This window comes from Falco punctatus, assembly GCF_963210335.1.
Source record: "Falco punctatus genome assembly, chromosome: 2".
Lineage (NCBI taxonomy): Eukaryota > Metazoa > Chordata > Aves > Falconiformes > Falconidae > Falco > Falco punctatus.
In genome coordinates this window covers 84,983,495-84,999,479 of record NC_137581.1, presented here as the reverse complement: position 1 = coordinate 84,999,479, position 15,985 = coordinate 84,983,495, and the positions used below count along the sequence as shown (strand labels likewise).

The following is a 15,985-nucleotide window of genomic DNA, read 5'->3' as shown; positions in this document are numbered from 1 at the left end:
ATGTCAGTCTTTTTAATGGATATCTTCCAAGTGTACCATTATTTGCTTTCAAATTGCTCCTTTGCAATAGGTCACATTACTTTTTCAGAAAATTCACATTTTATTTTTTTAGGCACTTATTCTTTTTAGGAGAGAGACATTGTTAAATGCTTGGGTATGGGAGAGATTGAAAACTGAGTTAATACTTAGATTAAAGTTCTGCATCTTCCTTCTTCTTGTGCAGGTACAAAACTACTTGGCCTTGCCAAGGCCTGATGTGTCCCTGTAATAACATCTAGGTTTTATTGCAATTTTCAGGCTGTATATCAATAGAAAAAATAGCAAATTTTGGATTTGATGGTCTAAGCAGCCATAAGACAGCAAAAATTCAAAATAATACTGTCCAATCAATTCAGAATGTTTTGGGTTTTTCTCTAACCTTTAATTCAGAAACCCATTTTTTCAGAATAAATCAAAATGGCTGACAGCAGTAAATATACCCAGAAGAAACCCAGTTAGTAAAATGTTAGAAAGACAGAGCGATATAAGCAGTTATTGTTCTTTGTACCTGAAATGTGAATTGTGACAACGTGCTCCCTCACCCATACATAGCAACTGTTCTTAACATAGGTACAGGTCATGTACACAAATACTCGAATACATATTGGCACAAAATTTCATTTACAATATTGATATTAAAGAAAAAAATATTCTGCCTGTCCAGTTATGAAAATTCTGTGTTTCATCTGTACAATATTGTTCCTTTAAACAAAGCAAGAACGGTAAATGAGATTTGGGGTAGGGGGATCGGGTCTGAACTAAAAAGGAGCATACAAAACCAATTATATCTGCATAAGCTTGGCAAACACATTTGCTTTTTCTGATTTAAAGAAACTCCACGGATTAAAATGTAATCCATCACAGGAGCATAGAAATAAGTTATATGTGTGGCTCCTTTCGGTGTAAATATCCATATTTACAGGTACAAAAGAACAGTCTTCTGCTAACAAAAGTGCTTGTCATTTGTCATTAATCTATCTGAAAAGCTTGTATAGTCCTATCATGAGTAGTGAAGCTTTTCTTGTAAGTTTTGGGACCAACAATACATGAGCAAGTTTGGCTCAGAATCAGACATGAGCCTGTCCTGCCTGAGCTCCAAGCCAAGCAGAAGCTGGGTAAGCCAGTTTGGTACAGACCCAAACAGTATGTTCTGCTTCTCAAACTTTACAAACTACAAATGTTAACCTTGACTCCAGGGTTGTTTGAAGGATATGCAAGCTGACCTCCTGTCCTCCTGCAAAAGATGTAGGAAGCGCTGTCAGGTTGCCCAGTCTAGACATAATGCTAACAGCTCTTCTTTGGATCTGTGTCACTGAATCTGATTTAACACAAGACCTCTTTTGAGTTTAGTATGCCATATAAAGTACGTTAAGCGATAGCATCAGATTTGCCATATGTCTTTAATAACTACCTAAGATTATGTTTTTATTTTAATGGCAGCATGACAGCCCTCAATAGGCATGCTGGGCTAATTCATCAAATGTGTCCCCCAGTTATTTCATAACCAACTAGCAAGTTTATAGAATAATTTCTGGTCATTAATAATCCAGTGTATGACCTTGATTTTAGCTAGAACACTATTCCTTTACTATTATTCTAGTGTGCAAGGTATTCCAGGTTATCTAATTTAATTTTCTAGTCCTCCTCTGCATTGCCATTGCTTTCTCGTTTGGCATAACTAAAATGTTTTATTAGTAAATGATAATTTTTTGCCTTTATCAATCAAAAGATTAAGTATGATCAGACCAATAACTGCTTAAAGAATTTCACTAGTGACCACCTTCCAGACTAACAATTGTTTTTAGTGCAACTTTTAGTTTTCTGTTCTAGGTATCATTAACGCTGTATCAAATGCATTTTTCCCCAAGTAATATTCATAACCTTTTCGTGTAACTAAAGAGAAGAATTTTCTCCATGTGGAAGTGGAGAGTTTATAAGTATTTCTAAGTGGAAATATTTATAAACACTATTGTATCTGGATAACACTGTCCCAAGTTTACTAAGTATGTTTACATGCCCAGTTCTGAGGGTGGTGGGGTGGTGGTGATGATAGTGTAAGTTAATGTTTGAATTATACATAAACAACAGCTATAAAAAATAAAATCTTCCACTCCATCTAAGAGTATGAGGACTAAGCCCATACCAAAAAGCACTCTAAAAGTGGAAATATTCCAATTTTATTTTTGCAGTACCTCAAAATTTAAATCATGATGGTCAATTTGTTACCTGCACAGTCACAGATGAGACAAGATTAAAAAAAAGGCTTTTGGGGGGGTTGGGGGGAAATCAGTATTTTCCTATATTCTTTATTCAAACATGACATATCATAGCCTGACTCCTTGCAAAAACTCACAAATCGTTATTATTGCTTTTACAGTAATCAATCCCAAGAAAGTGGCACTGAACAAATGAGAGGCTTAGTTATAGCAGGAACAAGGGCTAATAAAGTTTCCCTTTGTAGAACTGTTATTGTACTTTACCTTTAATCATGTCTCATATTCTTCTTCTTCCTGCCTTCTCACAAGTTTAGGGAGACAAATCATCACAGATTCATGTTTGAGACCCTCTAAGAGATTTTTCTTGCTCTTTAATGAAAATCTGGTGTTCAGTCTTTTTTAAAAAAAGTAATATATTAATCTGTTTTGCCAGCAAGCCTTAATACAAACCTAAACTTGTATCTCTGTTGAATATGTTACTCAGAATCCACATAGACGATCTATGAACATAATATTTTACCCGTTCTGGGGATAAGCATGCCAACTGACCCCATGTAGCCACTGATCTATGTAGCATGTACATGCAAATATGTCGTTTGGGTGAAATCCTCCATCTTATGCCAGCTCTTAGTTTTCCTGTGTTTTTATAAATGTAAACTTATTTCTCTTCCTACTTAATCCTTTCTTTGACTCACTTCATTGACCTTTTCTATAAATTGATCATTTTTCACAGCACTGAAGCACTATTATACCTTTCTGCCCACTATGTCCAAAACCAAAAGTACTATAGAAGAACCAGCTATAGCTTTCTAATTAAGACTGAATCAAGGATTTAGCCTCATTATTATGTATGAAAAAGACAGCATGTGTGTTGCTGAGTGCAGAATGAATTTTCTGATCATTTGTATGTAAATCCATTGGTTAGTTTATGAGTAAAAATAATGAAAAATATTGCCTTTAAGAAATTTAACACCTGCTTTATTTTCCCCTTATATCAGCATCACAGGACAGCTTCTTCATCACTTACTTCTTATTAAGTCTCACCAAAATCATACAGGAATTGTTTCTAAGAAAAATTTCCCTTCCCTTCCCTTCCCCTCCCTTTTCCCTCCCCTTTCCCTTTCCCTTTCCTTTTCCTTTTCCCTTCCCCTTCCCTTTCCCTTTCCCCTTCCTCTTCCCCTTCCCCTTTCCCCAGTGATCTCTGAGTGTTACTTTGCTTCAGGGAGGCCCTATGGGCATTTCAGTAAGGCTTCCTGGTGCTTTTTTTCCCAGTCTTGTGGTTTTCCCCACTGCCAGGCCCCAGCCCATGGCACCCCTGTCTAAAAGCCAGTCCCAGCCATGGTCAGGGGCTGCTGAGCCCCAGTGTACCCCAGCCCTGGCACAACCTCCTGCCTCTTCAAAAGGGCACAAAGTTTTTTTAGTACACAGGTGATTTTGATCACCATGTACTTCAGCTGGCCTGATTGCCTCTACAGATGGGTGAGAGCTGCACAAAAGCAGATAATCAATAGTTAGCTAGGTGAGGAAAAAGAAAATAACCAAGGAAAGTTTTGGAAAAAAGACTCTCAAAGTATTTACTGCTACACAGTATTGACGAAGACCCACTGGGAAGTTAAATCTGCCAATCAAATTAATTGGATTTAACAGCAAATGATGGATTGAAGATGTATGAAAATAACCATCAGTGTGACTGAAAATTGAAATGCCAAGTAAATGTACAGTAGCAGTCATATCTAGCATATCAGCCTCTTCTCTGTCTAACCTGTGGCAGAAAGCATAAATCATAAATTTTGGGCTCTCCTGCCAAGATAGAAACATCAACCACACATAGTCTGCAGGTCCTGCTTTGAATAAATGTAACTTCTAAGATAATTTTTGGTAAAAGCTGCAAAGCTGTATATGCCAGAATTAGGTTAGTAGCCAATATTTGTTCTTGACATAGGAAGTATATCATATAGTTATGTTAAAGCGGTCTCTCAAGTGAATAACCTGGTTTTGTAATACCTCAGAATTTTGTTTTGTTTTCTACTGCTCCTTCACCATGTTGCATTTAATGTGTTCAGAGCAAAGGAATACCTTAGTATCATTATGAAGCTAATTTTATGTAAAAATTGTAATTATCACCTTTAATGCGGCAACCATTACACAATTTTATGTTCAGCTTCTTGTAGAGATTCATTAGAGCAGCCTTAATTATTACACTCTCATTTTCATTAGAAAACTGAAATGAGAGATATAATTGTTTCTTTGAAAGAAAGACTGTAGTTCAACAATTGTTGAAGAGTTGGTCTAAAACAACTCTTTTGGTTCATTCTCTTTGCATACAGGCCGGTAGGTCCTGATCCCTTACTAGCAGTTTTGGATCAGCATAGGTATCACAACTGATTTTTCCAGTGTTTGCAGCACAATGTTATTTTCAATGTGCCTTCAGTATTAAGACTAAACTAGCTTTTTGTTCCTACTTTTTCATCAGCATTCTCAGATTTTTTACAACACAACATGACGACTATCAGAGTTTGACTTAACCCGGTACAAGTAATTGCTCCAAGCAAGAATTCCAGGTGTATATTTTCTATCTTTGAAAGTCCTAGTTTCCATTAAATTAGTATTTTTTTTATTTTGTGTTTCAAGACTTTCTATATTCCACTGCAAAAGAAACTTCCCAAATGGCTGGCAGAACACTTAGCTGTTCACTGAACTGACATACTAAAAAATGTTTCTGAATAAAAATGCTGTTTCTTACCAGAGAAATCTTAAAGTTGACTTGCATAGTTCTGTTGAGAACCCAATATGTTCATTTTCACCAAAGTAAATAATGTTTTGAAATGCTTACATGCCTACTAACAACTCAAGTTGCAGAACATTTGTGTTACTTTTTAAAAATATTATCCTTGATAATATATTCAAGTAGATATTGTTATGTATATATTGCATATAAATCATGTTTTTTCACAGAAAAACAACCAAGAGTACTCTATACTATCATGTAGTCAAAGTTAGTACTATATGGATGTTATATAGCAGATATATACTATATATAGCATATGTATAGATGCATACTATATATATTAAACTATATGTAGTGTGCACCTATAGTGTAGTATGCATACAATACTAGGCATATTGCATGTATCCGTACATATAGTTTATACCGTGTATATCTATTACATATGTAGTATACATACACTAGTGTGTTATTTAATACATACATGTTATTTAGTATATACATAGTATATATACTGTATGCATTCTACTTGAATACCATTGAATAACTATTTGAGTTTCCTTCTTTTCCTGAGACTAGGAAGAGATAGAAGCAACCAAATTGAATCAAACCAAACCGCAGCAAAAATGCCAGCAGTAAACCCATACCTACTGGCTGGAGCTACTAAGTAACTCCAGATGGAATTTTGTGTGGCTTTGCCCTTACAAAGCAACAGCACTATAAATGATGACATTGTGAAGGTGCTCATCTATTTAGTGAAAAACACTGATTATAATGTGTACATAGTATTTGACATTGTGATTTTACTGACCATATCACCAATTGACAGTAAATTAAATGCTAGGAGTAAAATATTCAAGACACTGCTCTTGAATTTAGTTCCTTATGGTGTTGTACCAGATGTAATGACACTCTGATGGCATCAGAATGGTGAGCTGTGATTGCTGGTGTCAGACCTACAGTTCTCTTAATGGATATGAAAGCAGCAATGACAGTAATAAATGCTTCAAGAAAATAATTCTAGCCTATAGGCTAGGTTGTCATCAGAATTACTGCCCGGTCAGCTGCTGCTGTGTAAGGTGTCGGGAGAGTCAAACATCAGAAGCAGCCAAAAAAGGATCAACTATTCTTGCACTTGTCTCTGCTCTTCTGCTTCTCCACATGCTCTGAAAGAATTTAAGAGCATGTTCTCCTTGTCTTGGAATGAGTTCATCTACATTTTTCTTGTCATGCATCAGACAATCTTTCCTTTACTTGAATGGTCAGATTTTGGAACCGCAATGAGATCAGAAAGAGAGAGAGTAAACCACAGGCAAATGTGCTTTATATTTAGTGAGACAGATGGTCTCAATTACCAGATCTTGTTTCTTGTGCCCTATATTCTTCACTTACCCTGTTAGACACTTCATATATTTCTCAGGAGAAAATTGGGTAGATTTGAAATTTTATTTTGAGGATTTTTTTCTGAAAGCTTTGTTTTAGTAGACCTTATATTATTTTTATAGGAAGAGAGCCAATACAAAACAAAAGCATTTTCCCAGACAAGTGGAAATCTGCATCTAGCATGATACTGTTACTGAAAAAAGTTTAAACTGGATTTAAAACAGATTCTTCTTATTCTATAGTCAAATAGCTTGAGATTTTTGACTAACACCTTAATATAGCAGGGTTGGACCCTGGTATGAAAATGAATTTTCCCTCTAGACAGTCTAAGGTTCTGTAGTGATTGAGAAGCTCTAATTGATTACAGAACAATAGCTTCACTAACGGCCTCAGAAAATGTATTTCCAAGCCTTGTTTATGTGTATGTGCCTGTATTTTGTATAGCACTGGTTTTGCAAAGCGTTTTGCCTGAGTATAACCCACAAAGAATTACATTAGCATTAGAGAGTATGCCATTAATATAAAAGCTCAAAATAGTAGTACCAGTGCCTAGATATGATGCTGCTCTACTCCCGTGCAAATTGAATGCAGCTGCAATTTGCGAGTGCGTATGTTGTATCATGATTCTTCTAGTTCTAAATCATTTAACGTTGCCTCTTCTAGAAAAACAAAGTATTTTGTATATTCCTTTAAATATAGAGTTATTGCTATAGAATTATAATTCTCAAATTTCAAGAAGAAATGTAATAGTATGTTCATGAGGCGAGGTAGTTGTAGAAGTCTATTATTGGAAAAGTTTATGCAAAAGTTAGTAAAGACCTGTTTAAAACAAATTCACAGATCAACTTGCAAAAGAAATGCACTTCTGACTGTAACTTTGGTTTTGGTCTATTTATTTTATTAACTGAAAGCTACTGTAATTTTTTGGCTACTACAATTTTTTTTCAATTTAATATAAAGAAAAAAAAACCACCATCAAACATGGTGGGGAGTCTGTGGCAATTTTTTATGGCTTACCACTCCTTTTTCTTCTTGTGTTTTTGTTTTCAGTCATGAACAATGATGCACCTAACTTCATCAAAGGAACAGAAAATAAGATATTGTTAATTTTACAGCAGAAAAAAGTGTACTAGTGACATGAAAGGGATCTCCGAATTTTACTGAATTACTGAATAATTAAGTATTTCAGAAATCTCTAACGACAGAAACTCACACCAAATGTTTATAAAAATATTTGCAAGGTTCTATCAGTAATAATTACATCTTTTTTTTTTTCTTTCTTTTTTTTTCTTTTTTTAAGTCTCTTCTGAAATCCTCTCTTTTCTTATTTATATCATTAGGGGTTGAATGCTGCTGTACTTCCCTGTGTGCCAGATGGCTGGAGAAATGAAGATACAATCACCTCTCCTGAAATTTACATAAAAATGAATGTACAAACTGAGATCAAATTAAAATCAAAGGGAAAAAAATCACAATGACCTTGATGAACATGGAAAAAGGAGAGACAGTGAAAAGAAACAGCAAGTGATGTAAGGGGAACTGTAAAAAGTCTCTTACTGTTTAAATTATAACAATTAAAGAATGCTTCTATTTTTATTTGTGCTTATGTGAAATTTGATGTTGCCTGGGGAGGTACAGAACAGAGCCTGAGATGTAGCTATGGGCTTATTCATGAACATACATCCCTTCAGTTAAAAAATTAAGGAAATGGGTATTCTGTTTCTTTTGCTTCCATTCATTAAGCTGTTTCTGACCTTCCCCAAATTTATTGTAATACATGTCTTTATTTCCAATTAATTGCATAGAATAATTTGGAAGGACACAAGGCATCTAACTGAAACTCTGCTCTATTATAGTTGTATTCAATATTTAATAGCTTCTGCTTTTCAGAAGCTTTCTTCAGAGGATGAAGATGAGAGCTCAGGGAATCAAATAAAATACAGAAGCTCCCAGCTTCAAGTCACACACTCAGAAAAATCCACTAACTATAATTACTAGTAGTCATTATTTCTGAGCATTTGAGGACTCTTCATGAGATGATCAAAATAATAACTAAAGGCCAAATCTGAATGAATACTTATTATTACTGCTGGTATTACATAATTAACCACAGAAAGTATGGCCAGTTGTGTGCAACTCCAAGACAATATTTGCATCTAGAAAACAGATTTTCACACCAAGTAACTTTTTTCAATTCTTTGCATTTTATTGATGATCAACCATAGTACAGCTAGTCATATATCAGGGTTGGTTGTCTAAATTGAGAAGACCAGAACTCCTTATAGATCTCATAGGTATTTACTTGTGGCATCTAAAACCTGAATCTAAAGCAAATCTCAGCTTAACCAATTCTTTCTGAAAGAAAAATCCCTTCTGCCTTTCACTTAAATGTTGGAGTAGGTTCTTAGGGAGGTACAGAGATATATGTGAAGGTAGTTTGCAAAATGCTGTGTTGCTTCTTCCATGCTGTATTTTGCACATGGATAAAATGAGAAGGCTGCAGCTTCCTGACAATCAATGCTTGGTGTAATAGCAACACTTTAAAAAATTCAGTTTAACAGTTGCAAACTTTCACTCAAGTGAAATATGGCATTTCTGTGCCGTCTTGTAGAAAGTTCATAGCAACTGGTGAAGACAGTAAGAAAATTACCAGTATGTAATTTTAAAGCCTCAGTTTCATTTGACAGCTCCATACTTCAGGATTCATTTTTTTTCCTTTTTCTTTTTTTTTCATTTTTTCCCTCTCTGTAGATGGCACACTGTCAGTGAATTCACTAGTTCTAGAGCTGACATTTGTTCATTGCATTGCTCTTCTTCAATTATGTATTTGGCAATTGCTTACACTCAGCCTTGGAAATGGGAGACATTGTGTGAGAGCAAATAAATGTAAGCTAGGAAATGAAGGTTATCTTTTATGGCTTTTAAAATACATGTAATGGAATCTTTATCTTCCCATTAGACAGCCAACATCTCATTCGGAGCAAAAAAATTCCGTAAAATGCTACATTTCCCTTTGGAAGCATCATCAAAGGGAAATAGAAACGGGACATAGCAGTTAACTCATCACTGGCTCATCATGTCTAAATTTGACTCTCAGACAGGCCACGATATATATTTCAGAAGAATGCCAAATGGCAAGAGTGACAAAGGGAACTATTATTAAAGCACTCATAGCTCTTTGCCCTTTTCTGAGGCTGGCTTGTGCCCACAAGCATGATATGTGTGGGTTTTTTTGCAAATTTAAGGTTGTTGACTAATAAAAGGGATTATTTGCTAGTAAAATAAATGTCCACTCCATGTTTTTCATATGGACAGACATAATCTATAATATTTTGTGAGGATTAGTAGACGTTATATACTAGAGGATTACTTTTTATAATTTCTATTAGTATTGTCTTCAGTCTCATTACATCTCCCTTATCCTTTTTCTTTAGAAAACAAAAAGTAAGTACAATAAAATGAACATCAAGAAGGTTCAGTTGCTAATGACCATAATATATTCTAATCAGCAACTCCAGAAACACATCTGTCCAATGTTTGAGATGCTGAAGAAAGTCAGTTCTTCTAGGGACACTCTAAATTGAAAGGGAAAAAGTCATGGAATTTGAGGAGAAGTCTGTCATGAGGATTACCAACCTGGTAACTGTTACAAATGATAGACCTAACTGAAATATAAACAATAAACAGGCAAAACAAGAAATTGAAATTTCCAAAGGATAATTATGTATAATTTTCACTCTACCTTTCTACCCTGCTTACCTGTTAGAATTACCTCATGGTTTTCTTGTCAGTGATCTCTGTATCAGTTGCTAAAACATGAAGGAGCTGTAACTTATTCAACAACTTAGACGTTTGTGTTTTTAACCAAAACTGGTTTCTCACCTCCCTGATAGCAGTTTCACAAGCCAGCCTGGGGCCTAGCTACTATTATGCAATGGGGCTTTTCCCAGGAGCTAGGGCAAGTGAGATGATAAACACACCTTACCAGCTGCTCAGGAGGCAGGAATCTTCCATGCATGGAAAAGAGGACAGAGAGCTGGGAAAGGTAACATCTTCCCAACAACAGTCCCTGGAGGGTATGTGTTAGACACCCAAGCAGTAGTAGCTGCATGGGTCAGAGCTGTTACTGGTAAGAAGACAGAGTCTTTTTCTCAGCTTCAAGCAGCATCAGCTTTCTCTCATCATTAGTAGCTTGGGAACAGAAATGTAGGGCTGGATTTGTAGATGTTGCATGAGAGCATCTTATGCAGACGTACCAAGCTAAAGAAATGTTTTAAACTCTTCTGGTTTGGATTTTCTTGGCATATCAAACTAGACCTCTGGTTCAAAGGTGATAACACCCACAAAAGATGTTTTAATCAATGAGTATCTATTAGGGATGAATGAATCCTGGATATATTGTTGGCATCACACCTGGAGATTCTCCCATGAGCTATCAGGGAAGACTTAGAGGTATAGTATATCTGATGTTAATCTGGGAAGGAAAACTGTAGGTACTCAGACTACAATTTAGGCTGCCATACTGTTTTTTCCCAACAAGAATATTTAAGAATTTGCTTTTGATTGTTAGTTTTTCAAGAAAATTCTACTTTTTCAGATTTTTTTTAAGGTGAAATTTTCTCAAGACCTAGTTTAGATGGGAATTTGTTTTTCTAATTTTAGTTACTAAAAAATGAATAAAAGGACATTTTACCCAAGATTGTTACCTTTCCCTATGATTTTCCTTACAAGTTAGAATTAGCTTACTAGTCTGTTGAAATCTTTCTAGCTAAGCTGTTTTAATATAATTTTATTAATTTATTGAAGGTCAATTTCATTATTTCTCAATTTATCTTTAAAACAAATACTGGGTTTGAGAGTACTTTAATTCTTTACTTGATCTTGTGTTCTTGACTCCTTTTCTTCCCTGATGTCTTTACCATGTGAAACTTTTTCTTCTGGGAGTTATTTCACAATGTGTAAGAAGACAAAAGTTAAGCAGTCGAATGTCTGTTTGACATGTGAGCTCAAATGCTAAATCCTCTGCTATCAGTGGTAAGCAGTTAGGCTCACAAGTGAGTCAGGGGCACAGTTAAATGGGATTCCAGCCAGATGAATAGAATTACTTATTGAAGTAGTTACTCAGCTAGAGGAATGGGGATCAAATGCTGGGCCATAGTGAAGAGTATCAGAATAAACTTCTGACTGGATGGTAAATTTTCAGAAGTGATTTATGCTTTCTCAATGGACTTCTATACATTTTCCTGCCTGGACTGATGTGTATGAAACATCTTTCATAAAAATAAAAGTGGAAGGATGTGAGCTAAGTTACTTTGAATCATTCCTCAAAGGGTACGGAAATACATACACATATGAGGCAATTAATTCTCTTGAAACTATACAATGCTTATCTGTGTGCTTAAAAATATAAAGAAAAATGTGTATTATGATTGCTGGTACAATCAAGAACACCATGAAAACCGTGCTGAGAAACATCAACCATCATCCATCATTCAGCTTTCCTGTATCTAGCACTGACAAAACCCAAGACAACACCACACAAAAATAAAATCCAGATTAACAGTCCTCAGTTTTTCTATCATCTTTTTAATTTCAGGTGAATCCTGAAAAATTCAGATAAATTCTGATAAATTTCTCAAAACAAATGTTGAGACATTTCCAATCAAATGGCCCTTTTACTCCTTAAAATGGACCTACAATCCTACCTAATCCTATCTTTTCCCTTTTCCGGTTCAAACTATTGCCCTTTTTTTATTCTGCTTTAATTTTTTCCCTAATAATTTGGCTTCTCTTTCTCTGCCTCTTAATATACCACTGTTTTGTTCAAAAAAATTACTATGCAATTAGCCTGCTTCTCCTTGCTCTTCCTCACCTTTTCCATCATGAAATATATTGAAGACATTCCCAGATTGTTTTCCTGATCTTGCTTTTCTGGATGCTTTGCAACTCCGCTTTTCACAGACTTTGCCTCTCTGCCACCAGAAACATTATTCTTACAATGGCTATTAATTCTCTCTTCTATGCTTGCTGTCCTTGATTATTCTTCCATCTTGTCCAAATCCTCTCTCTAACTGTTTTGTCAACATCAAACACATGACCCTACACTTATTTGCTGTTCTTTGGTAGCTGCAATTGTAATTTAATGGTATTATTTGTTAGTAGTCCTTCAGAGTATCTGTTCTCCCTGGTATGTCACGCTCCTGTCTCTGGTAACTCAGATTTGATCTCCTGTTTTCAATGCAAAGAAATAATCTACAAGACACGGGTTATTTGGGGGGAAAACAGCATTTACTTTATCTTGTTTTTGCTGAAGGACTTGCCTTCATCAAAGGCATATATTTATAAGGATTTTTTTGAATTCTGAAGAAAAAAAATTCCACCTTTATACAGAGGCTGATTAACAGAACATTTCAGGTAGTATTATTTTATTGGGTCTAGTTGGCAGTTAATTTTCTTCATAGCAGCCTATTTGTTACTGTGTTTCAGATTATGATCAAAACAGTGTTGATAAGACAGGGATGTTTTCACTATTGGTGCACAGTGCTTGCACAGTGTCAAGGTCTTTTCTATTTTCTATGCTGCCCTGTCAACGAGCAGGCTGAGGGTGCATGAGAAGCTGAAAAGGGACACAGCTCAGAAAGCCAACCCCAGCTGACCTAAGGGATATCCCGTACCATATGATGTCAAGCTCAGCAATAAAACTGGATGAAGGAAGTGTAGCTTTTCCAAGGTAGCTGTTGCTTGGAGACTGGCATTGGTCTGCAGGTGGGAGGTAGTGAGCAATTGCCTTTGCATCACTTGTTTTTGGTTTTGTTTTTTCCCCCTCCCTGCTTTCCCTTGATTTATTAAACTTATTAAACTGTCTTTACAGTGATCTACAAGTTGTTCTTCTTTTTGCCCTTCTAATTCTCTCCCTTATCCTGCTGTGATGGAGTGAACAAATGACTGGGTGGGGGCTTAGCTGCTGGCTGGTGTCAACCCACCACAGAAATTTTTGGCACCCAGGGTGGAGCACCAGTGCTCATGATAACAATTGATTTGATCAGTGTGCTAGACTGACTTTAAAGTTGTTATACCTGTTTAGCTGTTACTTGGCAAGTTGTTAGTTGCTATTGCTGGTTGCAGTGTTAACTTGTTTGGTTTTGATAATGGTTTGTTTGTTCCCTCATCTGCTCCGTGGTATGCTTTTAAAATTCAGGGCTTGTCAACAGCTTCTGCAGCTTTCCATGCTGCTTATCACTTTGTTCTGTTTTGCCTGGGAGAGCTGTGACGGAAACACTGAGCCTAATCTGGTATTTGGACCTTGCATTGCTGCTGTCCCAGTACTCTGAGAATCATCTCGTGGAGACAATTAACAATTATGCCTTTCTCTTTTCCTCTGGGATCCACTTTGTGAGGAAATGATGAATGGCACCTCCCCCTTCTCCCTGCTGTAGATGTTTTCTTCCATGTTACATTGGTTATTCAGTTTCTTGAACATCCCAGAATGCTCATAACAGTGTGTGTCATAAATCTGATTTTGGCTTTTTATAAGGTTAACCAACTGGTTGGCAATGCCACACAAGTATGGGCCCTGAGACAGCTGAGTCATGGGTGGCAAGGTGCTTGGGAGAATTTGGGCAGGTATGTAGATCAATTTTTACCTCCAGCAGTCTGGGACTTCACACCTGAACAGGCATGCAATCCTGTTGGAGTGACACAGCACTAGACAAAAGGATGTGTTGCCTATGCGAAAGAGACACAACATCTTGCACTTTGCTGAGTCCTGGTCTATGCTTACTGAGCCTCTGTTCAGCACCCTCAAGGCAGCTGGTGAAGGGACTTCTGGTTAGTAATTATGGGAGTCAGGTAAGGAATGCTCTGACGGGAATAGAAGTGTCCTGCCTCTGGCCAAGTGGAGGAAAGGGACAACCAGATTTCTTGAACTGTATGGATACGACGGCATATCAGACCCACATGATAAGGCTCTGGGGGACACCAGTGCACAGTGTATCCTAATGTGATTAGGGTAAAAGGGGGCAGAACACATCTGGATTTTTGGAGTGATAGGGAGATCCCAACAGTTGACTGTGCTGGAAACAGAGTTGATCCTAACAGGGAATGAATGGTAAAAGCATCCTATTGTGACTGGCCCAGAAGCTCCTTGTATCCTTGGCATAGCTTACCTCAGGAGAAGATACTGTAAGGACCTAAAAAGGTCCCGGTGGTGTTTTGGTGTATCTGCTGTGGGTGTGGTCTAAATGGTGGTCTTTCTTGTCTTGGCATCTCAGAGGATCCTTCTGTTGTAAGCTTATATGTGTCAAAGATCAGCAGATGCTGATAGCTGTCCGGACCGTGCACCAGCAGCAATAACACAATAAACAAGACTCCCCGGTTCCAGATGTTTGGAACTTTCTGGAAAAGACTGTGGGTTACTCCTTCCTCAGGAAAAAAGTAAACTAATGGGATTGCTTTTACTCAGGAACCCGGGTACACTTGTGGGTAATGCAGAAAGTTGGGGAAATCCGAGGTGTACCTCGAAGAGATTTATCCTTGGGTGAAAATAACCCATGATTTGAGTTACACGATGTCATAGTTGTATGATGCCATAGTTGTATGTCAAAAATACCACAGTAGGAGCTACCTAAACGAATTAAGGATGAACTGCATGAGGAACCAGGCAAGTGCAGCAGTGATCCAACCCGAGCTGGTTTTGACACACAACAATCCAACACAACATACCGTACCTTCTGTCCTGAATGACCATTGCAACAGATGGAGCCCCATTCATGGACTAAATGGGCTGAATAGACATAAACAAGGATGGCCAGTAGAATGAGGGAAAGTTATGTGTACATGTCAAAGGACAGGGAAGAGGAGGAGTGGGTGGTTGATGAGAATTCATAGAATATTATAGGATGTGAGCATGATACAAATGGTAGGGAATAAGAGGGGGTGGAGATTGTGCTGGGTCTTGTTGAGATGGAGCTAATTTTCTTCATAGAAGACCATATGGTGGTGTGTTGTAGATCTGTGACCAAAACAGTGTTAATAACACACCAAGGCTTTAGCTACCACTGAACAGTGCTTGCACAGCATTCTCAAGTGGGGGAAGTTTTTCCAAGGTAGGTGTTACTTGGAGTCTGGTTGGGCATTGTTTGCCAGTGGGAGGCAGTGAGCAATTGTCTTTGTATAACTTGTCTTTTTGTTTTTGTTTTCCCCTTGACTTATTAAACTGTCTTTATCTCAACCCATGTGTTTTTTCTTCTTTTACCCTTCTGATTCTCTCCCCCATCCCGCTGAGAAGGAGCAGTGAATGAGTGACTGGGTGGGGCCTTACCTGCCCTTTGGGATCAACCCACCTGAATTACAAACAGCTGAAAACCAGATCTTAGAAAGGAAGCTGTTGGCTAGTACCTTCTACAATGAGTTGTGTCATAACGTGTTGTAACTAGCCGTGTTGTTATTTCATTTCCATGTAGCCCATCCCATTTACACTGTGAAAACAATGGGACCAAAATCGAATTTTGTTGTTGTTTGTGTATTACTATCTAGATCAATTTTGTAATGGACAAACTCATAAAAATAATTTGAGCCAAAATTTGTAGTGCTAAACAGGATGACATTATAAAAAATATGTTAA

General features: G+C 36.9%; 1 long non-coding RNA gene across 1 annotated transcript in view; it reads left to right on the top strand.

Annotated features, from left to right (window-relative positions):
- The window catches only part of LOC308059818, a 48,829-nt gene extending 40,119 nt beyond the window's left edge, over positions 1-8,710 (top strand). The window contains exon 2 of the long non-coding RNA XR_013926416.1: positions 7,704-8,710. This is a non-coding gene — a long non-coding RNA (uncharacterized lncRNA). The remainder of the gene's footprint in view (positions 1-7,703) is intronic.
- The last annotated feature ends 7,275 nt before the right edge of the window (positions 8,711-15,985 follow it).